General features: G+C 42.8%; 1 protein-coding gene across 1 annotated transcript in view; it reads right to left on the bottom strand.

Annotated features, from left to right (window-relative positions):
• The window catches only part of LOC311121266 (uncharacterized protein), a gene marked incomplete at its 3' end in the record, with an annotated part of 30,784 nt that extends 26,760 nt beyond the window's left edge, over nt 1-4,024 (bottom strand). The window contains exon 1 of the mRNA XM_084195776.1: nt 3,895-4,024. The remainder of the gene's footprint in view (nt 1-3,894) is intronic.
• Nucleotides 4,025-27,885: the final 23,861 nt, after the last annotated feature.

The following is a 27,885-nucleotide window of genomic DNA, read 5'->3' as shown; positions in this document are numbered from 1 at the left end:
TTTAGCAAGGTATTACATATGACATTAAGAAGGGTGACAGAACAATAGAAGGGGAAACAGATTTTCCTAAGGTGTTGATCAAAATAAACGATAATGGATTATTTTATATGGGATCACATGGAGCAGATTTAGGGGTTCAATAATCATTGTGAGATTTAAAGAGGATATGATCTGAAGGGTAATCAATTAAACATAATCATTGTATACTCAAGGAATTTTGAGTGGTTTTATGGATTAGTTATGAGGAATTAGATTGATACAAACGATTATTGATGAGTTAGGACTGGGGATATCTGTATCATGTTTTGTGTGTACTTACCATCTTTAGATTACTGATGGTAATTGAAGGTTAACAAAATGTATAATTTCTCTTCCAGGAGAAAGAGATTTGCTTATCTCATTGGAATGTTGCCCAGGGATAGGGGGATCAGTTTAGTTGAGTTAGGCAGTATTTAGGTCATAAAAGTGAGCTACCAAATTAAGTGGGGCCTGGCTATTTTTGGTTGTTGTGTTTCAATTGGGTTTTTCAAATAAAAAACAACACACCTAGTATGATGTTTATAAAGGGTTGTTATTTTGATTTTAGGGGGTTTTCAACAGGTCAAAGGTGATAAGTCTTAAAGGAGCACACACAGTGAATCTTAGGGAGTTTTTCGGTTTTGACTGAGTTTAGGGTATATATGATTTCTTATGAGAATAAATGTCACAAGGACTTAATGAACACTTGGGATAAGTAACATTTATGAAATATTTAGAATGATGGTAATGTTTAGTATACTATGGGATGGAACAGTTCGTTGAATGATTTCAATGGCCTCTGAACTCTGTTTTAACTTTCTGGTGTTAATTAATCATCCACACTGGTAATTCTAAAGGCATGAGAGGATGACTTTAAGATAGTTTATTTTACCAAGTTGAGGGTAATTTATAGTACTGTGAATAGTGTGAAGATTATAATTTGGTAATAATATATATTATTTGAACCATAAAATAACAGAAGAGAGAGAGAGCTTTCCCTGAATGAGGGATACCTGTTGCTAGTCAATTGTACTAATCTTGGATTACTTTTACGGGAAAGAAGTAAATTGAGGTATTATCAAATGTTGTCATTTAAATTTCATTTTTATTATGCTTTAATAAACAACAAGTTGGTATTTGAAACTAAATTAATGCAATGAGCTGCAGTAATCAGAGGAAGGCACAATCTAATGCAAAACAGCTATTACCTAGATCATTTATTTAGTAATGAGATCAGGAAGATAGGAGCAATAAAGAAGCAAGGGACAGTCTCAAAAATAAATAAGGGATGGCAATTGGATGATAAATTACCAATATTACCTAAGTGATTGTTTAGGTAGGTGGTAATATTGACACATGGGCAGTGACATGTGTCAAAAGGATGGATGGATAGTAGAGCAGATTAGACAACACTTTGTTGCATATGGGATTACTAATTATTTTTAAAAATATATTTTGTTCAAGATGTGTTATCTGTGCTCAAAATAATCACCAGGGCAGACAAAGGGCACCTCAGGTTGAGTATCCTCCGGCTAAGTACCCTTTCCAGCAATTGGAAATTGATTTTATAGAGTTATCACGGAGTGAAGGGAAGAAATTTAGAGTAACCCCAGATAAAGATGGGTTATCCCCCTTTGAGAAAGTGTTTGGAAGACCTTACAGAATGCCACAGTTGGCAGGACCAGAACAGGCAGACATAGAACTAGAGAATACACTAGCAGAACACATGAGAAAATTGTTCGTTAACCGTATGTCTAAGAATGTGTGTCCTACAGGAGAATTAAAGGAGAAGGTGACTCATAGTATACAACCTGGAGACTGGGTGTGGATCCAATCGTTGAGGAAAAAGGATTGAAAGCAGTCACGCTGGGAGGGACCATACCAAGTCCTATTGGTAACTGCCTTCGCTATAAGAATAGCTGAGAGAGCCACTTGGGTCCACGTTACCCATTGCAAAAAGGTAGGCCCACATACCAACACCGTTGAACACACACAGAGTTAAAGAGAAAAACTGACCCATTAGGGTTCGGGGGTAAACTCTGTTAACGAAGAAACCCTACCCCGACCTTTCATCACTGTGGGGTGTTTATAGAGGTGTGGGTATGGGGAAGTACCAGGCAGGTGGGTCAGGGACAGGATTGGGATGGCGTTTTTTTGGGATTTTGGGGGACTCTGAGCTGCATCATCATGTTAACCATATTATGGATTAATCCAGGTCAACCTAAACAGGGAAATGATGCACTGATTCGATCTCGTAGAAATACTGAAACCAAGAAAGACTATTGGGGGAATGATTATTTGAATAGTTAAAGTCAGTTTAGGACAAGATGGGGGATTCAAGATACCATTAGACTTCTCCCATGAAGAGATATGCCTCAGACCATGTTCTCTTGTGTGATAGATTTGGGATCAAACCAAACCTCACCTAATTGTTCTGATATTAAAATAACCACTCTTAAAAAGGATAATACTAAGGCACCCCAATTCACCATGACCCCCGGAGATTATCAATGTGATAGACACCAAAGTAATGAGAATCGCAGATCAAATTGGAGAAGGGTTTACAACAACGTTTTTCTGGTGGGTTACAATTGATAAAAATGTTGACTGGATTAATTACATCTACAAACATTTGTTAATTAGACAAGGGATGCAGTGAAGAGAATCTCAGGCCAACTATCCGCCACCTCACTCATGACCTGCAGAATAGTTTGGTTCTCGAAATGCTTTTAGCAGAGAAGGGCGTATTTGCAAGATGGTGGGAGGTCATTGTTGTACGTTTATCCCCAACAATACAGCCCCAGATGGTACAGTAACTAGAGCAATGGCAGGTCTCACTGCATTAAGTAAAGAATGGGCTGAGAACTGGGGGGTGAATACATCAATGACTGGATGGTTTGATCAAATGTTTGGTAAATAAAAAGCTATTGTTGTAACTATTTTAGGCACGGCAATCGCGTCTATGGGTATGCTTGTTCTTTGTGGATGTTGTCTTATTCCCTGTGCCCGAGGGTTGGTGAGCAAGGCGTTGGAGCAGTATCACAGCAGATGGTGAGATACGGCCCAATCGCGGACTCCGACCTAAGGAATGAAGAATATGATCCACCAGGCTTGGTGGAGGACGACGACGATTCAGATAGTTTGAGACTGGATGTTAACCTAGAACTATAAATCTCTAGTTTAAAAGTTATTGTAATGATCTTTGTGTATTAAAGTCTTGTTTTAAGTGTGATGTACTAATTAATCAATATTGCAGGATGTGATGAAGCAAATCTTCTTCACTATAGGCTTAGACTGTTGTTTCCAGATAGTGGGTAAACAGGTTAGGTACCATTGCTAAAGAGTAACGTTACGCTTTTAATCATGGGGTAACCCTGACGAACCTGTATTGAATGAGACAATATTTTATGTTTTTATATGCAAATCAACTTATATGCTTCAATGTGTGTGATTCATTTTTATAACAACATATATTTTGTGAGTATGTGTGTAATATTTAGTCAAAGGGTGGATTAATAGATTAGTTATTAATGACTAATTATTACACCCTGAAACTGTGTGAAATGTAAAAAGATTGTACGGCCATTTTGTTTTATAACGTTCTAAATTAATAAAGCCTGATGATTGTATGCTGGGCTACTTGGTCTGATTATTAGAGATTTACAACCTCTGGGATAGAGACTGAGTATTTAATTTTAGAGACATTCACATGATGTATGTGTGACATTTAGTAATGCAACATTTGTTATGTCAGGAAATCTGAGTATAAATGTTACCAGATTCACCAACACTTGAAGTTTTATATTACAATGTTTCTACAAGATAATAATCCCTAGCATCCCATAATCACTAACCACCACACATGTTCAGACTCACCTCAGCTGTGAGATGTAGGGCAGACACTGAAGGAAACTCCTCACTTCACTCTCTTCATCTGACCAGCCCTTCAGCTCTAGTGGTTTCGTCTCTGGTTGGAGTTTCAGCACTTCTAGGAGGAGGGAGGCCTTTCTCTCTGAGAGGTCTATGAACCAGACTGCAGGACTGGCTGACTGGTAAACTGGCTGTAATGCTGGAAGGACACTCCTGCCTGTTTGAGTCTCATAGTCCTTCACATGTGTGTACAGATCCAGCAGGAAATCACATTGATATTCCTTATTCTCATAATCATCAACACTGAAGGGGAAAGTGCTGTAAGTCCACACTGATGATACCAGCTTCAGTGTCTTCTCTCCTGTCTGCTCCTCCCACTCTGCTGCTTGAGACAGGAGATCCACCAGGAACTTGATCCGCTTTGAGGGATCAGACCTCCATGGACAGAAACTGCAACAAGGACAGTAACAGCTGATTCAGACATGGATGAACACATGAAACCAGTCATAGCTAAAGATTTATGAAGTAGTTATACATTTACATAATGTGATTTGTTTATATGTAAAAGTATTTACTTTTAGAGACATTCACATGATGTATGTGTGACATTTAGTAATGCAACATTTGTTATGGCAGGAAATCTGAGTATAAATGTTACCAGATTCACCAACACTTGAAGATTTATATTACAACGTTTCTACAAGATAATAATCACTAGCATCACATAATCACTAACCACCACACATGTTCAGACTCACCTCAGCTGTGAGATGTAGGGCAGACACTGAAGGAAACTCCTCACTTCACTCTCTTCATCTGACCAGTCCTTCAGCTCTACTGATTTCTTCCCTGGTTGGAGTTTCAGCACTTCTAGGAGGAGGGAGGCCTTTCTCTTTGAGAGGTCTATGGACCAGACTGCAGGAGCTGACTGGTAAACTGGCTGTAATGCTGGAAGGACACTCCTGCATGTTTGAGTCTCATAGTCCTTCACATGTGAGTACAGATCCAGCAGGAAATCACTCTGTTTAGAATTGTCTCCACTGAGAAAAGGAAAGGTGCTGTAAATCCACACTGATGATACCAGCTTCAGTGTCTTCTCTCCTGTCTGCTCCTCCCACTCTGCTGCTTGAGACAGGAGATCCACCAGGAACTTGATCTGCTTTGAGTGATCAGACCTCCATGGACGGAAACTGCAACAAGGACAGTAACAGCTGATTCAGACATGGATGAACACATGAAACCAGTCATAGCTAAAGATATATGAAGTAGTTATACATTTACATAATGTGCTTTGATTATATGTAAAAGTATATAATTTTAGAGACATTCACATGATGTACAGTGGGGAAAAAAAGTATTTAGTCAGCCACCAATTGTGCAAGTTCTCCCACTTAAAAAGATGAGAGAGGCCTGTAATTTTCATCATAGTTACACGTCAACTATGACAGACAAATTGAGAAAAAAAAATCCAGAAAATCACATTGTAGGATTTTTAATGAATTTATTTGCAAATTATGGTGGAAAATAAGTATTTGGTCACCTACAAACAAGCAAGATTTCTGGCTCTCACAGACCTGTAACTTCTTCTTTAAGAGGCTCCTCTGTCCTCCACTCGTTACCTCTATTAATGGCACCTGTTTGAACTTGGTATCAGTATAAAAGACACCTGTCCACAACCTCAAACAGTCACACTCCAAACTCCACTATGGCCAAGACCAAAGAGCTGTCAAAGGACACCAGAAACAAAATTGTAGACCTGCATCAGGCTGGGAAGACTGAATCTGCAATAGGTAAGCAGCTTGGTTTGAAGAAATCAACTGTGGGAGCAATTATTAGGAAATGGAAGACATACAAGACCACTGATAATCTCCCTCGATCTGGGGCTCCACGCAAGATCTCACCCCGTGGGGTCAAAATGATCACAAGAACGGTGAGCAAAAATCCCAGAACCACACGGGGGGACCTAGTGAATGACCTGCAGAGAGCTGGGACCAAAGTAACAAAGCCTACCATCAGTAACACACTACACCGCCAGGGACTCAAATACTGCAGTGCCAGATGTGTCCCCCTGCTTAAGCCAGTACATGTCCAGGCCCGTCTGAAGTTTGCTAGAGTGCGTTTGGATGATCCAGAAGAGGATTGGGAGAATGTCATATGGTCAGATGAAAACAAAATAGAACTTTTTGGTAAAAACTCAACTCGTCGTGTTTGGAGGACAAAGAATGCTGAGCTGCATCCAAAGAACACCATACCTACTGTGAAGCATGGGGGTGGAAACATAATGCTTTGGGGCTGTTTTTCTGCAAAGGGACCAGGAAAACTGATCCGTGTAAAGGAAAGAATGAATGGGGCCATGTATCGTGAGAGTTTGAGTGAAAACCTCCTTCCATCAGCAAGGGCATTGAAGATGAAACGTGGCTTGGTCTTTCAGCATGACAATGATCCCAAACACACCGCCCGGGCAACGAAGGAGTGGCTTCGTAAGAAGCATTTCAAGGTCCTGGAGTGGCCTAGCCAGTCTCCAGATCTCAACCCCATAGAAAATCTTTGGAGGGAGTTGAAAGTCCGTGTTGCCCAGCGACAGCCCCAAAACATCACTGCTCTAGAGGAGATCTGCATGGAGGAATGGGCCAAAATACCAGCAACAGTGTGTGAAAACCATGTGAAGACTTACAGAAAACGTGTCATTGCAAACAAAGGGTATATAACAAAGTATTGAGAAACTTTTGTTATTGACCAAATACTTATTTTCAACCATAATTTGCTAATAAATTCATTAAAAATTCTACAGTGTGATTTTCTGAATAATTTTTTCTCATTTTGTCTGTAATAGTTGACGTGTACCTATGAAGAAAATTACAGGCCTCTCTCATATTTTTAAGTGGGAGAACTTGCACAATTGGTGGCTGACTAAATACTTTTTTTCCCCACTGTATGTGTGACATTTAGTAATGCAACATTTGTTATGTCAGGAAATCAGGGGATAAATGTTACCAGATTCACCAACACTTGAAGTTTTATATTACAATGTTTCTACAAGATAATAATCACTAGCATCACATAATCACTAACCACAACACATGTTCAGACTCACCTCAGCTGTGAGATGTAGGGCAGACACTGAAGGAAACTCCTCACTTCACTCTCTTCATCTGACCAGTCCTTCAGCTCTACTGGTTTCTTCTCTGGGTGGAGTTTCAGCACTTCTAGGAGGAGGGAGGCCTTTCTCTCTGAGAGGTCTATGGACCAGACTGCAGGAGCTGACTGGTAAACTGGCTGTAATGCTGGAAGGACACTCCTGCCTGTTTGAGTCTCATAGTCCTTCACATGTGAGTACAGATCCAGCAGGAAATCCCTCTCTCTAAATGGATCATCACCATCACCATCATCATTATAATCATCTGTGTATCTGCACATGGAGGATAATGTTTTTAAGATATTTTCTCCTGTCTCTGTATCATACTCATCTGCAGCAACAATGACTTTAGACAGAAATGGCCAGGCCTCTTCATCAAAACCAACAATCAACCTGAATGAGAAGACAGAGAAACATTGTTACTACATGTTAGCCTAGATTCTCTGGTTAAGTCATGCAGAGGAATCACCCACAGACAAATAATGTTTACATGGCAGAATGGCAAATAAAGACTAATGGAGTGATTTGGATGAACATATGTCTTATTAACAAGATACATAGCTGGTACAATATGACACACCTCTGAAGAAAAAACACTCACCTCAGGAGTGAGATGTAGGGCAGACACTGAAGGAAACTCCTCACTTCACTCTCTTCATCTGACCAGCCCTTCAGCTCTACTGGTTTCTTCTCTGGTTGGAGTTTCAGCACTTCTAGGAGGAGGGAGGCCTTTCTCTTTGAGAGGTCTATGGACCAGACTGCAGGAGCTGACTGGTAAACTGGCTGTAATGCTGGAAGGACACTCCTGCCTGTTTGAGTCTCATAGTCCTTCACATGTGAGTACAGATCCAGCAGGAAATCACTCTGTTTAGAATTGTCTCCACTGAGAAAAGGAAAGGTGCTGTAAGTCCACACTGATGATACCAGCTTCAGTGTCTTCTCTCCTGTCTGCTCCTCCCACTCTGCTGCTTGAGACAGGAGATCCACCAGGAACTTGATCTGCTTTGCGGGATCAGACCACCATGGACAGAAACTGCAACAAGGACAGTAACAGCTGATTCAGACATGGATGAACACATGAAACCAGTCATAGCTAAAGATATATATGAAGTAGTTATACATTTACATAATGTGCTTTGATTATATGTAAAAGTATTTAATTTTAGAGACATTCACATGATGTATGTGTGACATTTAGTAATGCAACATGTGTTATGTCAGGAAATCTGAGTATAAATGTTACCAGATTCACCAACACTTGAAGTTTTATATTACAATGTTTCTACAAGATAATAATCACTAGCATCACATAATCACTAACCACCACACATGTTCAGACTCACCTCAGCTGTGAGATGTAGGGCAGACACTGAAGGAAACTCCTCACTTCACTCTCTTCATCTGACCAGTCCTTCAGCTCTACTGATTTCTTCCCTGGTTGGAGTTTCAGCACTTCTAGGAGGAGGGAGGCCTTTCTCTTTAAGAGGTCTATGAACCAGACTGCAGGACTGGCTGACTGGTAAACTGGCTGTAATGCTGGAAGGACACTCCTGCCTGTTTGAGTCTCATAGTCCCTCACATGTGAGTACAGATCCAGCAGGAAATCCCTCTCTCTAAATGGATCATCTCCATCATCATCATCATCATCATTATCATATGTGTATCTGCACATGGAGGATAATGTATTTAAGATATGTTCTCCTGTCTCTGTATCATACTCAGCTACAGCAACACTGAGTTTAGACAGAACTGACCAGGCCTCTTTATCATAACCAACAAACAACCTGAATGAGAAGACAGAGAAACATTGTTACTACATGTTATCCTAGATTCTCTGGTTAAGTCATGCAGAGGAATCACCCACAGACAAATAATAATGTTTACATGGCAGAATGGCAAACAAAGACTAATGGAGTGATTTGGATAAACAGATGTTTTATTAACAAGATAAATAGCTGGTACAATATGACACATCTCTGGGAAAAAAACACTCACCTCAGCTGTGAGATGTAGGGCAGACACTGAAGGAAACTCCTCAATTCACTCTCTTCATCTGACCAGCCCTTCAGCTCTACTGGTTTCTTCTCTGGTTGGAGTTTCAGCACTTCTAGGAGGAGGGAGGCCTTTCTCTTTGAGAGGTCTATGGACCAGACTGCAGGAGCTGACTGGTAAACTGGCTGTAATGCTGGAAGGACACTCCTGCCTGTTTGAGTCTCATAGTCCTTCACATGGGAGTACAGATCCAGCAGGAAATCACATTTCTGATTGTGATATACTTCAGACAGTGAAAACACTTTCTCTACAGTTGTTTGTATGGTTCCTCTCTCATGGAGAGCTGCTTGAAGACACAGATTCAGTAGGAATATCTTCTCTCTCTTTGTCCTCTCTTCAGGGGATCTTCTCTGATCCTGTGGTGGAGGAAAACTGCAAGAACAGTTAAACAACAAATAGATGAATATGTGAGAGATATTTGAATTTCTGATGGTCACATTATGGTGGGTAAAATACAATGACTATCTTTCTAAACTCATCATCCACTTAAATTGTTCCTTAAAATCCTGACTACAAAGACTGCATATTTTCCAAACGGTATGTGTCGGTTTATTTTATTAAGTTAATGCAGAAAGCTAAACGCATCCTCTCTAAAGGGAAATACAGGGACAGACAACTACAATCTCTGAACTGTACGGATCCAACTCACCTCAGCTGTGAGATGTAGGGCAGACACTGAAGGAAACTCCTCACTTCACTCTCTTCATCTGACCAGCCCTTCAGCTTTACTGGTTTCTTCTCTGGTTGGAGTTTCAGCACTTCTAGGAGGAGGGAGGCCTTTCTCTTTGAGAGGTCTATGGACCAGACTGCAGGAGCTGACTGGTAAACTGGCTGTAATGCTGGAAGGACACTCCTGCCTGTTTGAGTCTCATAGTCCTTCACATGTGAGTACAGATCCAGCAGGAAATCACATTTCTGATAGCGATATACTTTAGACAGTGAAAACACTTTCTCTACAGTTGTTTGTATGGTTCCTCTCTCATGGAGAGCTGCTTGAAGACACAGATTCAGTAGGAATATCTTCTCTCTCCTTGTCCTCTCTATATTATCCTTCAGTAGAGGAAATCTGAACAAACAGTTTAAAACACAGATGATATACAGGTGAGTGATGAGGACTGATATGAGTAACAGGGTTGGGGAACTGAAAACCAATAGCACTTTATGACTCCATCTTTCCATAACAATACAACTATGAATTAGAATTTTGTTCAATTTCAAATCCTACTGAATTAAGAGTTTCTACAGCATCTTCATATGTGCATGTATTAAACAGATAAAGACGATGTTAACATAAATACTATCTACATCAATTCAATGACATATGGACTCTTGTTGGATAAACTCCCTCACCTCAGCTGTGAGATGTAGGGCAGACACTGAAGGAAACTCCTCACTTCACTCTCTTCATCTGACCAGCCCTTCAGCTTTACTGGTTTCTTCTCTGGTTGGAGTTTCAGCACTTCTAGGAGGAGGGAGGCCTTTCTCTCTGAGAGGTCTATGGACCAGACTGCAGGACTGGCTGACTGGTAAACTGGCTGTAATGCTGGAAGGACACTCCTGCCTGTTTGAGTCTCATAGTCCTTCACATGTGAGTACAGATCCAGCAGGAAATCACATTTCTGATAGTGATATACTTCAGACAGTGGCAACAGTTTATCTACAGTTGTTTGTATGGTTCCTCTCTCATGGAGAGCTGCTTGAAGACACAGATTCAGTAGGAATATCTTCTCTCTCTTTGTCCTCTCTTCAGGGGATCTTCTCTGATCCTGTGGTGGACGAAAACTGCAAGAACAGTTAAACAACAAATAGATGAATATGTGAGAGATATTTGAATTTCTGATGGTCACATTATGGTGGGTAAAATACAATGACTATCTTTCTAAACTCATCATCCACATAAATTGTTCCTTAAAATCCTGACCACGAAGTAAGATTGCATCTTTTGAAACAGTATGTGTATGTTTAGTATATTAAGTTACTGCAGAAAGCTACAAACTTCCTCTCTAAAGGGAAATACAGGGACAGACAACTACAATCTCTGAACTGTACGGATCCAACTCACCTCAGCTGTGAGATGTAGGGCAGACACTGAAGGAAACTCCTCACTTCACTCTCTTCATCTGACCAGCCCTTCAGCTTTACTGGTTTCTTCTCTGGTTGGAGTTTCAGCACTTCTAGGAGGAGGGAGGCTTTTCTCTTTGAGAGGTCTATGGACCAGACTGCAGGAGCTGACTGGTAAACTGGCTGTAATGCTGGAAGGACACTCCTGCCTGTTTGAGTCTCATAGTCCTTCACATGTGAGTACAGATCCAGCAGGAAATCACTCTGTTTAGAATTGTCTCCACTGAGAAAAGGAAAGGTGCTGTAAGTCCACACTGATGATACCAGCTTCAGTGTCTTCTCTCCTGTCTGCTCCTCCCACTCTGCTGCTTGAGACAGGAGATCCACCAGGAACTTGATCTGCTTTGAGGGATCAGACCTCCGTGGACAGAAACTGCAACAAGGACAGTAACAGCTGATTCAGACATGGATGAACACATGAAACCAGCCATAGCTGGGAAGCCTCCTTCCTAAGTTTGAGTTTGAGTTTGAGTTATTCACTGCGTTAGCACACTCCGCCAACCCTGATGTCCTAGCAGTGTCTGAATCCTGGCTTAGGAAGGCCACCAAAAATTCTGAAATTTCCATCCCCAACTATAACATTTTCCGTCTAGATAGAACTGCCAAAGGGGGTGGAGTTGCATTCTACTGTAGAGATAGCCTGCAGAGCTCTATCATACTATCCAGGTCTGTGCCCAAACAGTTTGAGCTTCTACTTCTAAAAATCCACCTTTCCAGAAATAAATCTCTCACTGTTGCCGCTTGCTACAGACCCCCCTCAGCCCCCAGCTGTGCCCTGGACACCATATGTGAATTGATTGCCCCCCATCTATCCTCAGAGTTCGTACTGCTTGGTGACCTAAATTGGGATATGCTTAACACCCCGGCCATCCAACAATCTAAACTAGATGCCCTCAATCTCACACAAATTATCAACGAACCTACCAGGTACAACCCTAAATCCGTAAACATGGGTACCCTCATAGATATCATCCTGACTAACTTACCCTCTAAATACACCTCCGCTGTCTTCAACCAGGATCTCAGCGATCACTGCCTTATTGCCTGCGTCCGTAACGGGTCCGCAGTCAAACGACCACCCCTCATCACTGTCAAACGCTTCCAAAAACACTTCAGCGAGCAGGCCTTCCTAATTGACCTGGCCCAGGTATCCTGGATGGATATAGACCTCATTCCGTCAGTAGAGGATGCCTGGTTGTTCTTTAAAAGTAATTTCCTCTCAATCTTAAATAGACATGCCCCATTCAAAAAATACAGAACTAAGAACAGATATAGCCCCTGGTTCTCCTCAGACTTGACTGCCCTTGACCAGCACAAAAACATCCTGTGGCGTACTGCATTAGCATCAAATAGCCCCCGCGATATGCAACTTTTCAGGGAAGTTAGGAACCAATATACACAAGCAGTTAGGAAAGCAAAGGCTAACTTTTTCAAACAGAAATTTGCATCCTGTAGCACTAACTCCAAAAAGTTTTGGGACACTGTAAAGTCCATGGAAAATAAGAGCACTTCCTCCCAGCTGCCCACTGCACTGAGGCTAGGAAACACTATCACCACCGATAAATCTACAATAATCGAGAATTTCAACAAGCATTTTGCTACGGCTGGCCATGCTTTCCACCTGGCTACCACTACCCCGGCCACCAGCTCTGCACCCTCCGCTGCAACTTGCCCATGCCCCCCCCGCTTCTCCTTCACACAAATCCAGACAGCTGATGTTCTAAAAGAGCTGCAAAATCTGGACCCCTACAAATCATCTGGGCTAGACAATCTGGACCCTTTCTTTCTAAAACTAGCCGCCGAAATTGTCGCAACCCCTATTACTAGCCTGTTCAACCTCTCTTTCGTAACGTCTGAGATCCCCAGAGATTGGAAAGCTGCCGCGGTCATCCCCCTCTTCAAAGGGGGTGACACTCTAGATCCAAACTGTTACAGACTTCATTCCAAGATGGCGAAGTAGTGCAGTCCTGTTATTGTCGTGTGTCTGTAAATAGCCTGTAAATACCTTGTTTTTTTGTATTTTTCGTACCTATTTCCCTATCAGACTTTTCATCCTTCTACAAAATATACTTTCCTGCAACCCGCCTCACTCAATGTGGAACGGATTCTATTATTGACTTACCTTTTATCTAGAATCTCCAGTGAAACTAGCTAGCCAGCTAGCCAGCTAACTAGCTACTTGCTATTAGCCTTAGCTAGCGGTGTTTCACCCAGAACATTGGATTTTTTTCCGCGGGATTAATTTTAATCACTGGACATTGATCACCGGATATTCGGCCAGTCTGCACAGCGCGTTATCGACCCAGAACATATCAGTTTTTCCGCTGGAATCACTGAATCACTGGACCTTTAACTCCGGATTCGTCGCTACCAGCTAGCTACAACAAAACGGACGCTGTGGTCTGGCTAATTATCCTGAGCTAGGCCCATCTCCCGGCTATCTACCTCTCTGTCAACCGGACGGGACCACCTAGTATTGACACGGAGCCCCGCCGATCCTACACGACTGGTCTGCCGACGAAATCGTCTGATGTGGTTACGACGTTAACCACGAAGATTCCATCCATCTGCTAGCCCTGGCCCGCTAGCACACGCTAGCCGTAGCCTCTTACTATTGCTTCACCACCGGACCTTATGATAACTCAGCTATACAGCTGATATCTGCTGGACTGTTCCTTTTTACGGTACTACATCCTGTTTATGTTTAGCCTCAGCCCAAACATGGTTAGTTTATTGTTGTTTCGGTTATTTCTAATTGTACTATATCACTGTAGACCCCCCAGCCTAGCTAAACCTGCCTTAGTTAGCTCCTTCGCACCTCCCCCTATACACGCGGAGACCGACTCAATTGATGACTCTAGCAATGCTATCTCTTTCATAGTTACCCAACGCTTAGGGTTACCTCCACTTTACTCATATCCTTCCATATCCTTGTCTGTACATAATGCCCTGAATCTTTTCTATAACACCCGGAAATCTGCCCCCTTTATTCTATGTACCCAACGCACTAGAAGACCAGTTCTTAAAGCCTTTAGCCGTATCCTTATTCTAGTCCTCCTCTGTTCCTCTGGTGATGTAGAGGCTAACCCAGGCCCTGCAGCCCTCAGTATCACTCCTACTCCCCAGGCGCTATCATTTGATGACTTCTGTAATCGCAAAAGTCTTGGTTTCTTGCACATAAATATCAGAAGTCTACTTCCTAAGTTTGAGTTATTCACTGCGTTAGCACACTCTGCCAACCCTGATGTTCTAGCAGTGTCTGAATCCTGGCTCAGGAAGGCCACCAAAAATTCTGAAATTTCCATCCCCAACTATAACATTTTCCGTCTAGATAGAACTGCCAAAGGGGGTGGAGTTGCATTCTACTGTAGAGATAGCCTGCAGAGCTCTATCATACTATCCAGGTCTGTGCCCAAACAGTTTGAGCTTCTACTTCTAAAAATCCACCTTTCCAGAAATAAGTCTCTCACTGTTGCCGCTTGCTACAGACCCCCCTCAGCCCCCAGCTGTGCCCTGGACACCATATGTGAATTGATTGCCCCCCATTTATCCTCAGAGTTTGTACTGCTTGGTGACCTAAATTGGGATATGCTTAATACCCCAGCCATCCTACAATCCAAGCTAGATGCCCTCAACCTCACGCAAATTATCAACGAACCTACCAGGTACAACCCTAAATCCGTAAACATGGGTACCCTCATAGATATCATCCTGACTAACATACCCTCTAAATACACCTCAGCTGTCTTCAACCAGGATCTCAGCGATCACTGCCTTATTGCCTGCGTCCGTAACGGGTCCGCGGTCAAACGACCACCCCTCATCACTGTCAAACGCTCCCTAAAACACTTTAGCGAGGAGGCCTTCCTAATTGACCTGGCCCAGGTATCCTGGATGGATATAGATCTCATTCCGTCAGTAGAGGATGCCTGGTTGTTCCTTAAAAGTAATTTCCTCTCAATCTTAAATAAACATGCCCCATTCAAAAAATACAGAACTAAGAACCGATATAGCCCCTGGTTCTCCTCAGACTTGACTGCCCTTGACCAGCACAAAAACATCCTGTGGTGTACAGCATTAGCATCAAATAGCCCCCGCGATATGCAACTTTTCAGGGAAGTTAGGAACCAATATACACAAGCAGTCAGGAAAGCAAAGGCTAACTTTTTCAAACAGAAATTTGCATCCTGTAGCACTAACTCCAAAAAGTTTTGGGACACTGTAAAGTCCATGGAGAATAAGAGCACTTCCTCCCAGCTGCCCACTGCACTGAGGCTAGGAAACACTATCACCACCGATAAATCTACAATAATCGAGAATTTCAACAAGCATTTTGCTACAGCTGGCCATGCTTTCCATCTGGCTACCACTAACCCGGCCACCAACTCTGCACCCTCTGCTGCAACTTGCCCATGCCCCCCCCGCTTCTCCTTCACACAAATTCAGACAGCTGATGTTTTGAAAGCGCTGCAAAATCTGGACCCCTACAAATCAGCTGGGCTAGACAATCTGGACCCTTTCTTTCTAAAACTAGCGGCTGAAATTGTCGCTACCCCTATTACTAGTCTGTTTAACCTCTCTTTCATAACGTCTGAGATCCCCAGAGATTGGAAAGCTGCCGCGGTCATCCCCCTCTTCAAAGGGGGTGACACTCTAGATCCAAACTGCTACAGACCTATATCCATCCTGCCCTGCCTTTCGAAAGTATTCGAAAGCCAAGTTAACAAACAGATCATCGACCATTTCGAATACCACCGTACCTTCTCCGCTATGCAATCCGGTTTCCGAGCTGGTCACGGGTGCACTTCAGCCACGCTCAAGGTCCTAAACGATATTATAACCGCGATTGATAATAGACAGTACTGTGCAGCCGTCTTCATTGACCTGGCCAAGGCTTTCGACTCTGTCAACCACCGCATTCTTATTGGCAGACTAAATAGCCTTGGTTTCTCAAATGACTGCCTCGCCTGGTTCACCAACTACTTCTCAGATAGAGTTCAGTGTGTCAAATCGGAGGGCCTGTTGTCTGGACCTATGGCAGTCTCTATGGGGGTGCCACAGGGTTCAATTCTTGGGCCGACACTTTTCTCCGTGTATATCAATGATGTCGCTCTTGCTGCTGGTGACTCTCAGATTCACCTCTACGCAGACGACACCATTTTGTATACATCTGGCCCTTCATTTGACACTGTGTTAACAAACCTCCAAACGAGCTTCAATGCCATACAACAATCCTTCAGTAGCCTCCAACTGCTCTTAAACACTAGTAAAACTAAATGCATGCTTTTCAATCGAACGCTGCTGGCACCCGCCCACCCGACTAGAATCACCACTCTCGACGGGTCTGACCTAGAGTATGTGGACAACTACAAATACCTAGGTGTCTGGTTAGACTGTAAACTCAACTTCCAGACTCACATAAAGAATCTCCAATCCAAAGTTAAATCTAGAATCGGCTTCCTATTTCGCAATAAAGCCTCCTTCACTCATGCTGCCAAACATGCCCTCGTAAAACTGACTATCCTACCGATCCTTGACTTCGGCGATGTAATTTACAAAATAGCCTCCAACACTCTACTCAGCAAATTGGATGTAGTCTATCACAGTGCCATCCGTTTTGTCTCCAAAGCCCCATACACTACCCACCACTGTGACCTGTACGCTCTTGTTGGCTGGTCCTCACTACATGTTCGTCGTCAAACCCACTGGCTCCAGGCCATCTATAAATCACTGCTAGGCAAATCCCCGCCTTATCTTAGCTCATTGGTCACCATAGCAGCACCCACCCGTAGTCTGCGCTCCAGCAGGTATATCTCACTGGTCATTCCCAAAGCCAACACCTCCTTTGGCCGCCATTCCTTCCAGTTCTCTGCTGCCAATGACTGGAACGAATTGCAAAAATCTCTGAAGCTGGAGACTCTTATCTCCCTCAATAACTTTAAGCATCAGTTGTCAGAGCACCTTACCGATCACTGCACCTGTACACAGCCCATCCGAAATTAGCCCAGCCAACTACCTCATCCCTATATTGTTATTTATTTTGCTCTTTTGCACCCCAGTATCTCTATTTGCACATAATCTCTTGCACATCTAGCATTCCAGTGTTAATACTATTGTAATTATTCTGCACTATAGCCTATTTATTGCCTTACCTCCATAACTTGCTACATTTGCACACACTGTATATATATTTTCTGTTGTATTTCTGACTTTATGTTGTTTTTTTTTACCCCATATGTAACTCTGTTGTTTTTATTGCACTACTTTGCTTTATCTTGGCCAGGTCGCAGTTGTAAATGAGAACCTGTTCTCAACTGGCTTACCTGGTTAAATAAAGGTGAAATAAATAAATAAAATATTTTAAAAAATCCATCCTGCCCTGCCCTTCAAAAGTTTTTGAAAGCCAAGTCAACAAACAGATCACCGACCATTTCGAATCCCACCGTACCTTCTCCGCTATGCAATCCGGTTTCCGAGCTGGTCATGGGTGCACTTCAGCCATGCTCAAGGTCCTAAACGATATTATAACCGCGATCGATAATAGACAGTACTGTGCAGCCGTTTTCATTGACCTGGCCAAGGCTTTCGACTCTGTCAACCACCGCATTCTTATTGGCAGACTAAATAGCCTTGGTTTCTCAAATGACTGCCTCGCCTGGTTCACCAACTACTTCTCAGATAGAGTTCAATGTGTCAAATCGGAGGGCCTGTTGTCTGGACCTATGGCAGTCTCTATGGGGGTGCCACAGGGTTCAATTCTTGGGCCGACTCTTTTCTCTGTGTATATCAATGACGTCGCTCTTGCTGCTGGTGACTCTCAGATCCACCTCTACGCAGACGACACCATTTTGTATACATCTGGCCCTTCATTGGACACTGTGTTAACAAACCTCCAAACGAGCTTCAATTCCATACAACACTCCTTCAGTAGCCTCCAACTGCTCTAAAAACACTAGTAAAACTAAATGCATGCTCTTCAACCGAACGCTGCTGGCACCCGCCCACCCGACTAGAATCACTACTCTCGACGGGTCTGACCTAGAGTATGTGGACAACCAGGGACGGCCTGTTCAATAGGGCGATATGGGCGACGCACTGCCAAACGGGAAAAGGAAGGGATTTTTTTTCTAATCAATTATATCACGGCAACAGTAGTTATCAGTGTTGTAATCTATACGTCTGATCTGCCACAGTGCCACACTGCCACTAAATGTCGAATCAGGCTAAAGTCGTGCTTCAAATGGCTCCACCCCCTTTTGGGGCGATTTCAGTCAGATTGAAAATCGCCCAGAACTTCTGTCATAGACTCCCATGTAAAATCTATTTTTTTCAAATTTCAGAGCCTTCAATACAATCTCAATGGGTGTCTGTGGGCTTGCACTTACGCGCTTTCGTCACATGAACGTAACTAAGAAAAGAGAGGGTAGCAGCGTCAATCAATTCACTACTACTATCAACATGGCTAGGCTTCAGTGCAACTCGGTTGTGTCTTTGAAAGAATTTCCTTTTTGTCGGCGAACAAATGAAGATAAATTGGCAACGAAACAATTAGGACCTCCCAGACCAAATGTAATAATTCAACAGGTTTCTACTAAAGGGGGGAAGTCCTACACCCGAGGATTTTCCAAAAATTGGTATGAACGAAAAACCTGGCTAGCAGGCTGCGATGTAGCTAATCAGGGACGGCCTGTTCAATAGGGCGATATGGGCGACGCACTGCCAAACGGGAAAAGGAAGGGATTTTTTTTCTAATCAATTATATCACGGCAACAGTAGTTATCAGTGTTGTAATCTATACGTCTGATCTGCCACAGTGCCACACTGCCACTAAATGTCGAATCAGGCTAAAGTCGTGCTTCAAATGGCTCCACCCCCTTTTGGGGCGATTTCAGTCAGATTGAAAATCGCCCAGAACTTCTGTCATAGACTCCCATGTAAAATCTATTTTTTTCAAATTTCAGAGCCTTCAATACAATCTCAATGGGTGTCTGTGGGCTTGCACTTACGCGCTTTCGTCACATGAACGTAACTAAGAAAAGAGAGGGTAGCAGCGTCAATCAATTCACTACTACTATCAACATGGCTAGGCTTCAGTGCAACTCGGTTGTGTCTTTGAAAGAATTTCCTTTTTGTCGGCGAACAAATGAAGATAAATTGGCAACGAAACAATTAGGACCTCCCAGACCAAATTTAATAATTCAACAGGTTTCTACTAAAGGGGGGAAGTCCTACACCCGAGGATTTTCCAAAAATTGGTATGAACGAAAAACCTGGCTAGCAGGCTGCGATGTAGCTAATGCAGTTTTCTGCTACCCCTGCTTACTCATTCACCCTGAAGGCGGCACGGCAGACAGCACCGCTTGGACAGCGACTGGTGTAACCGACATGCACCATCTTTCAGAAAAGATTAAGAAACATGAGCTGTCAAAGACCCACATGGATAGCTGTTTGAGAATTTCTGCTTTGGGGAGAGTGAATATTGCCACTCAACTGGATGAGGGATACAGGCTAGCTGTCCGCCGCCACAACGATGAGGTTAGCAAGAACCGCCATATCCTCAGCCGGCTAATCCAGTGTGTGAAGTTTTGCGGCGTGTTTGAGTTAGCTTTGCGAGGCAAAGATGAAACTGAGGGCTCCACCAACCCTGGTATTTTTCTTGGACTTGTCAACTTTGTGGCACAATTAGATGAGGTGTTTGATGACCATCTTAAAAATGCTAAAGTTTTCAAGGGCACATCAAAGACCATTCAAAACGAGCTACTGGAGTGTATGCTAGCGGTCACGAGGGAACATATTGTGGAGGAGGTGAAGTCTGCGAACTTCGTAGCTATCCAAGCTGACGAGACCACGGACGTTTCTACACAGACACAGTTGGTGCTTGTGCTGAGGTACATAGATAGCAAGCACAAAGTGCAGGAGCGATTTTTTGAGTTCCTTCCCATCTCGGAATCAACCTCAGTCTCAATCGCCAGTGTACTTTTGGAGAGACTGAACGGTCTTTTTGCCGATGACGAGAAAGTCAAACTCATTGCGCAAGCTTACGATGGAGCCAGTGTGATGAGGGGAGAGAAGGCTGGTGTGCAGAAAAAGGTGCGTGAGCATTTCAAGAATGCCCATTACGTGCATTGCTATGCGCATCAGCTGAATTTGATCATGCAGCAAGCTACTTCTCGCATCAAAAAAGTTAACATTTTCTTTTCCGATCTGAGCGGGATTACAACTTTTTTTTCCCGGTCACCCAAACGCACCAGCATTCTTGACCAGACTGTTGCACGAAGACTGCCCAGACCTTCATCCACACGGTGGAACTTCAACAGCAGAGTCGTGAACACTGTCTACGAGAATCGAGACGACCTAATAGAATGTTTTGAAGCCATCCGGACGGGTTCATTGGGTTCATTTGACCAGGGCACAGTGAGAGAGGCATCTGGCTACGTGAGGATGCTGCATGATGAAGATTTTATTTTTTTCCTGCGGCTTTTTCACAAAATCATGCCCCACGTCGACATTCTGTACCAGAAGCTACAGAAGAAGGACATCGATGCTGTCTTTATCAAAAGTGCCCTCGACAGCTTCACAAGCAGTGTGCAGGCCATAAGGTAAGATTAAACAATATCATTCGATCTTTCTCAAAGCAGAGCTTTATTTGAAAATGTATGCATGAAAGGAGACTGCATTTGTGTTTGAAATTACATTATTCTCATTATATATGGCCAGTGGTGTAATCTATTTTATTTTATATACTATGTGTACTGTGCAGTGGTGCTCATAAGTGTATGAACACATTCTAAAGTTGACTAAAAAGAGGAATAAAAAAATAAAAAAATAATCTTTTGGAAATTTATCTTAATGACTTAATTAAAAAAGTTGGAAAATCCAACCTTTATGGACACCAATTTTCTTTTCTTTTTTATTCCTCTTTTTAGTCAACTTTAGCATGGGATCATAAGCTTATGAGCACCACTGTATACTGTGCTGAACATCCAGGCTATGTGAGACACAAAGGCTAACTTAAACACTAAAGACTTTATGCATCCCTGCCCATTTTAAGTGGAACTGAAGTATTTGTACTATACATCATGGATACATTGCATATACCTGTGCATCACATAGACAACAATACTGTACAAAGCCAACAAACACATTGGTCTGTTTGCCTTCAGGGACTCCTCTCAACAGCAGCTGCAAGAAGCAACAGGAGCCAAAAGAAGCAGAGGCTGTCTGAAGAGGTCTGCAACACCATCCTGGATCACATCAAAGAAAGGTTCTCTTTCTCTGGCCACCTTGTGAGTGCTACCTTACTGCAAGCAGACATGTTTGAAAGGTACTGCCATTCATTTCCTGATGAGGCTCTGAATGCCACTGTGAATGCATACCCCATGCTGAGCAAGGCAAAGCTCAAGACAGAACTATCTCTGATCTATGAGAATCCTGAATTCAAGGGAGGCTGTGGTGCACTGGCACTGTACCAGGTTCTCATGAGCTACAACCTCCAGGAGACGTTCTCTGAGACTGTGACTCTGTTGAACATCCTCATAACTACTCCCATGACAACAGCTGAAGCTGAGAGATGTTTCTCAACTTTGACACGAGTTAAGACATTCCTGCGAAATTCAATGGGCCAGGAACGTCTGAATGCACTGGCCATGCTTTCCATGGAGAGGGAACTAGTCCTCAGCATGCCTGATTTCAATGAGAAAGTCATTGAACGCTTTGCTGTATTGAAACAGAGAAGAGAACAGTTTCAGTACAAGTAATGTAGCCTCTCTCTCTCTTTGTCCCTCCCTCCCTGTCTCTTTAACACACACACGCCCAAATCAGTTCACAGTTGATGTTGTTTAAAATAGTTATTTTTCATTTAAAAAAAAGTAAAACAAAAAAAAATATCTGTTCATGTTCATTTTTACAAATCTATACAATTGGCCAGAATATGGTTGTTCATATTTACAAATCTATACAATTGGCCAGAATATGGTTGTTCATTTTTACAAAGCCATACAGATAGCTGTGTTTACCTTTTCTAGAAATTACTTTCAAATTCTGTTTTCAAGCAAAATGTCTATCACTGTTCATTTTCACAAATCTATACAAGAGGGCAGAATATGGAAGTCTATAAAAATGTCTTATTACCAATAACTTGCATCAATGTTTTCAGTAGCCTCTATCAAAAGCTCCTGCTTGCTTGTTGTGAATTATGCTCAGGTGCACATATTTCCAATTCAACCATGAGGCAAAAAATGTGGTAAAAGCTCTTGTTGATCCTGCAATCTGAAGAAATACCAAGATGCTGTATTTTCAGCTGATATTTCATTTGTTTATGGAAATGCATATTGTTTATGCAGTGTTGAGGAATGTGAAAGAACACCCTTGATTATTTTTACTGTGATAACTTATTTTGATTTTGTAAGCCAACACTTTTGAGATCAGTCAATAAATGCTTCTGGTATTGACTTATATGCTGCCCCTGTCTTCATGTTGTTGCTGGACATATCTTTTTAAAAATGTGTGTAGGTCACCTAAATCATCAGAAAAATTGCCCCCCCTGAGAATTTTTTCAGGAGCCGCCACTGGTTTCAACACGTAGGATCTCTGGAAGACGAAAGTACATAGTCAGTTAATAGTAGAACAGTTAAATAATGATTAGGTTTATTCATTCAATTAAACTTTTTAGCCCATGTAAACAAAACATACACCAACTAAATGTGAATGTATCTATTACAATGGCGTAAAACAAGAATATAAACTCTGCAAAAAAATAAACATCCCTTTTTCCAAATAACTTCACAGGTCTTTATTGTAAAGGGTTTAAACACTGTTTCCCATGCTTGTTCAATGAACCATAAACAATTAATTTACATGCACCTGTGAAACGGTCGTTAAGACACTAACATCTTACAGACGGTAGGCAATTAAGGTCACAGTTATGAAAATTTAGGACACTAAAGAGGCCTTTCTACTGACTCTGAAAAACACCAAAAGAAAGATGCCCAGGGTCCTTGCTCATCTGCATGAACGTGCCTTAGGCATGCTGCAAGGAGGATGAGGACTGCAGATGTGGCCAGGGCAATAAATTGCAATGTCCGTACTGTGAGACGCCTAAGACAGCGCTACGGGGAGACAGGACGGACAGCTGATCGTCCTCGCAGTGGCAGACCACGTGTAACAACACCTGCACAGGATCGGTACATCCGAACATCACACCTGCAAGACAGGTACAGGATGGCAACAACAACTGCCCGAGTTACACCAGGAACACACAATCCTTCCATCAGTGCTCAGACTGTCCGCAATAGGCTGAGAGAGGCTGGACTGAGGGCTTGTAGGCCTGTTGTAAGGCAGGTCCTCCACCAGACATCACCGGCAACAACGTCGCCTAGGGGCACAAACCCACCGTCTCTGCCCGGTGTCAGGGGGGGGGGGAGGGGGGTACTGTCACGGATTCTGCCGAGACTGCCCTTCCTTCTGGCTCGGGCAGGCCTCGGTGTTCGTCGTCACCAGAGTACTAGCTGCTGCCGCTCTATGTTCTATATTTCTATGTTCATTTGATTGTTGTCTGTTGTTGCGCACCTGTTCCCCATTATGTTAGTTTGTCCTCCCTATTTAACCTGTTCCCCATTATGTTAGTTTGTCCTTCCTATTTAACCTGTTCCCCATTATGTTAGTTTGTCCTCCCTATTTAACCTGTTCCCCATTATGTTAGTTTGTCCTCCCTATTTAACCTGTTCCCCATTATGTTAGTTTGTCCTCCCTATTTAACCTGTTCCCCATTATGTTAGTTTGTCCTCCCTATTTAACCTGTTCCCCATTATGTTAGTTTGTCCTCCCTATTTAACCTGTTCCCCATTATGTTAGTTTGTCCTCCCTATTTAACCTGTTCCCCATTATGTTAGTTTGTCCTCCCTATTTAACCTGTTCCCCATTATGTTAGTTTGTCCTCCCTATTTAACCTGTTCCCCATTATGTTAGTTTGTCCTCCCTATTTAACCTGTTCCCCATTATGTTAGTTTGTCCTCCCTATTTAACCTGTTCCCCATTATGTTAGTTTGTCCTCCCTATTTAACCTGTTCCCCATTATGTTAGTTTGTCCTCCCTATTTAACATGTTCCCCATTATGTTAGTTTGTCCTCCCTATTTAACCTGTTCCCCATTATGTTAGTTTGTCCTCCCTATTTAACCTGTTCCCCATTATGTTAGTTTGTCCTCCCTATTTAACCTGTTCCCCATTATGTTAGTTTGTCCTCCCTATTTAACCTGTTCCCCATTATGTTAGTTTGTCCTCCCTATTTAACCTGTTCCCCATTATGTTAGTTTGTCCTCCCTATTTAACCTGTTCCCCATTATGTTAGTTTGTATTATTAAAAAATGTATTGTTTCATTCACACTGTTGGAGCTCGGAGCTGAAGTATTTCACTGACGCAACTACATCTGTGCATGTGACTAAATCAAGATCTAATCAGAGGCGTTGCCTATATCCCTGTTCAGATCTAATCAGAGGCGTTGCCTATATCCCTGTTCAGATCTAATCAGAGGCGTTGCCTATAGCCCTGTCCAGATCTAATCAGAGGCGTTGCCTATATCCCTGTCCAGGATACGTTTTACTGGGAGAGCTCAGGTCACGTAATTATGTGCACGAGCACAAATCACCACATCTGTAATTTTCCAATGGACATGTCTATTAATCTGTTCCTGCTTTTACTTCCTGGCATGGGTCTCCACTAACCGGTGCCCCCGTATATAACCTCCCTACTGTTATTTCATTTTACTACTGCTCTTTAATTATTTGCTCTTTTTATATTTTTTCTTAAAAACTGCATTGTTGGTTAAGGGCTTGTAAGTGATTTGAGGATATACCGCTCTGATTCAACCATGGGACCAGCTCAAGCATTGTAGATAAGCTGCCTAGGCAGAAGGCAAACGGTCTAAAGCAGATCATGAGCGAATGCCAGAATAAGACAACCATCTAGCCTGCTAGCTAACGTTAGCATATAAGATACACCTCATCGTGTTCATACATAGCTGACATAGCTAGCTGGTCAGGTTGAAGATGGTTAGATCAAGACATGCGGAACCATTAGAAAATAAGCTAATTAATGGGACCAGCGCCATTGCTGGATTCTACAAGATAAGCATTGAAAAGGTGACCAGCGGTCGGGAAACACTCCAAACGGCTGCCAGTCCACCCATTATGGCATCATTGACTTGAATGGAGACGACCTTCTATTCATTCTTATTTATATGCTTACCCCTATATAGGACGCTGCGCATGCGCGCATTGGCGTCCTTGGCGGCTACAGTGCGGAAATAACTGCCAACATTTTGTAGGCAGACAGGATACTTGTTTCTGAAAATCCTGTTACTGAATATCGATCATCCGTAACTCCTTGTCCATTGGTCCGTATTATATCATGTGTGTATATCTGTAGACCTCTATAGAAACCGTCTGAACCGAACTTTTCTCCAAACCGGCACCTTGCCTGAGTTAGACTGCGCACAAGACGCGCTTCCACGTGTCCTACCACAGCCAAGTTATAGGTGCCGGTTTGGAGAAAAGTTCGGTTATATTAGGAAACAAATCAAACTAGACTGTAAATGTGTTGGCATTTCCTCTAGACAACTAAATCTACTAGACAGCAGGAACTTCTCATCCTAATGTTGACTCGCTTTGACAGTTGGTCAGACTCTCAAGTCTAGTCTAGACCAACTAAAATGTAGCAAGTAGGGCCTAACCTTCATTTAACACGTTATTATGATCGATTGTTAGAAAACCCTTACCACGTTATTATGATCGATTGTTAGAAAACCCTTACCTCTGTCTCGTTCTGCTGCAGTGACCTGGTGTGTAGCTACACTTATTTCACTTTCACTTATACTTCCGTGTATAAAAACCTTATTGGGGCGCGTTCAGCAAGAAGCAACGTTTTGGAACGTTCAGATAGAAATACACTGTAGGACAAACATGCCTCAGACATTTAGAATAAGGAATCACTTCCGCTCTATTCATGGCATTTCTATCGGCAACATTTCGACAACGTTTGGCTACTGAACGTGGTTTTAATGTAGTAATCACCAGCAGGAGCGCTGTCTCATACTTTCCAGGGGTGTATTCAATCGTGCGCATCGTAGCTAAACGTTTTACAACAAAATCGAGCGTTTCTCACTGGACAAGTTCAGGTTAGTCCCTCCCTGTTTCGTCCGGTTTGTTTCCGTTTGTTTCCTGATGAATATACCCCAAAGCAAAGTTCAGTCGCCAAACGTTGTCGAATGTTTCATATATAGTTACCACATATAGAGCCGACCTGATTTCTTATTCAAAATGTCAGAGAGACATGTTTGTTCATAGCAGAGACATCTATCGGAACGTTAAAAACCGTTGGGTCCTGCTCAGCGAACATGCCCCAGTTAGTTTGGTCCCTGCCCCCAACCCAATGGACATGTATATTAATCTGTTCCTGCTTTTACTTCCTGGCATGGGTCTCGACTAACCGGTGCCCCCAACCCAATGGACATGTATATTAATCTGTTCCTGCTTTTACTTCCTGGCATGGGTCTCGACTAACCGGTACCCCCCGTATATAACCTCCCTACTGTTATTTTATTTTACTGCTGCTCTTTAATTATTTGCTATTTTTTCTTAAAAACTGCATTGTTGGTTAAGGGATGTAAGGAAGCATTTCACTGTAATGTCTACACCTGTTGTATTCGGCGCACGTGGCAAATGAAATTAGATTAGATTTGATTTGAGGATATACCGCTCTGATTCAACCATGGGACCAACTCAAGCATTGGAGCTAAGCTGCCTAGGCAGAAGGCAAGCGGTCTAAAGCAGATCATGAGACAACCGTCTAGCCTGCTAGCTAACGTTAGCATATAAGATACACCTCATCGTGTTCATACATAGCTGACATAGCTAGCTGGTCAGGTTGAAGATGGTTAGATCAAGACATGCGGAACCATTAGAAAATAAGCTAATTAATGGGACCAGCGCCATTGCTGGATTCTACAAGATAAGCATTGAAAAGGTGACCAGCGGTCGGGAAACACTCCAAACGGCTGCCAGTCCACCCATTATGGCATCATTGACTTGAATGGAGACGACCTTCTATTCATTCTTATTTATATGCTTACCCCTATATAGGACGCTGCGCATGCGCGCATTGGCGTCCTTGGTGGCTACAGTGCGGAAATAACTGCCAACATTTTGTAGGCAGATAGGATACTTGTTTCCGAAAATCCTGTTACTGAATATCGATCATCCGTAACTCCTTGTCCATTGGTCCGTATTATATCATGTGTGTATATCTGTAGACCTTTATAGAAACCGTCTGAACCGAACTTTTCTCCAAACCGGCACCTTGCCTGTAGTAGACTGCGCGCAAGACGCGCTTCCACGTGTCCTACCACAGCCAAGATATAGGTGCCGGTTTGGAGAAAAGTTCGGTTCAGGCGGTTTCTATAAAGATATCCACACACAATCCGGACCGACGGTCAACGGATTCTAGATACATATGCCTTCAGTGACAGGGTTTCTGGAAACAAGTAGGCAACCCCCCCCCCCCCCCCCCCTAAAGAACTTATTCCGTTATTTTCCGGGCTCTTCATTGTAGCCACCTGGGTCGACCATGCGCGGCTTCCTATACAGGGCTATATTGCGCACAGATGAGGTCTTTCTAAATTATATTCTTAAAGAG

This window comes from Coregonus lavaretus (genome assembly GCF_964263955.1).
Source record: "Coregonus lavaretus genome assembly, contig: HAP1_SCAFFOLD_1620, whole genome shotgun sequence".
Taxonomy (NCBI): Eukaryota; Metazoa; Chordata; class Actinopteri; order Salmoniformes; family Salmonidae; genus Coregonus; species Coregonus lavaretus.
The sequence above is the reverse complement of the archived record's forward strand: the minus strand, read 5'-3'. Positions and strand labels throughout refer to the sequence as shown.